This window comes from Penaeus monodon, chromosome 27 (genome assembly GCF_015228065.2).
Source record: "Penaeus monodon isolate SGIC_2016 chromosome 27, NSTDA_Pmon_1, whole genome shotgun sequence".
NCBI lineage: Eukaryota > Metazoa > Arthropoda > Malacostraca > Decapoda > Penaeidae > Penaeus > Penaeus monodon.
This window is the reverse complement of record NC_051412.1, coordinates 9,162,164-9,162,629: the sequence shown is the minus strand read 5'-3', so window position 1 is coordinate 9,162,629 and position 466 is coordinate 9,162,164. Positions and strand designations below refer to the sequence as shown.

The window sequence follows — 466 nt, the reverse complement described above, 5'->3', positions numbered from 1 at the left end:
CCCATGTCACTCAGTAGTTGCAGTGACATTTGATCAAAGGAGGTAAACCCGGAAACGATGTCTAAAATGACATAACATAAAAAAAAATATAAGATAATTAGGGGTTCTCTTATTCCCTCCTTGGTAACTACTGCAGGATATCCTGGCTTCTGGGGTCAAACTGCATCTTATTCTCATATCATGCCATCCATGCTGATGACCGATTCCTACCTTAATAGGAAATCATACAATCCATGACCAATGGGTTAAGTTATTGGTATCAGACAAAATAGGACAATCAGTGACAAGAGTAATAATAATCATATTATTTTGTTCTCAATTTTAGGTATATGTAACCAAGTTGAGAATTCAATATTTTAATCAAAGACTTGTGAGGTTATCAAAGTCAAAAAATCTCCAAAAATACCACATATTTTAGGTTTATCTTATATCTCAATATTTTAAGCAAACTATTTCACTTAGAAGT

At 33.0% G+C, this 466-nt stretch overlaps 1 protein-coding gene across 1 annotated transcript in view; it reads right to left on the bottom strand.

The window, feature by feature from the left end:
- Positions 1-466, bottom strand: part of LOC119590563 (phosphatidylserine synthase 1-like) — a gene marked incomplete at its 3' end in the record, with an annotated part of 127,161 nt that overhangs the window by 45,060 nt on the left and 81,635 nt on the right.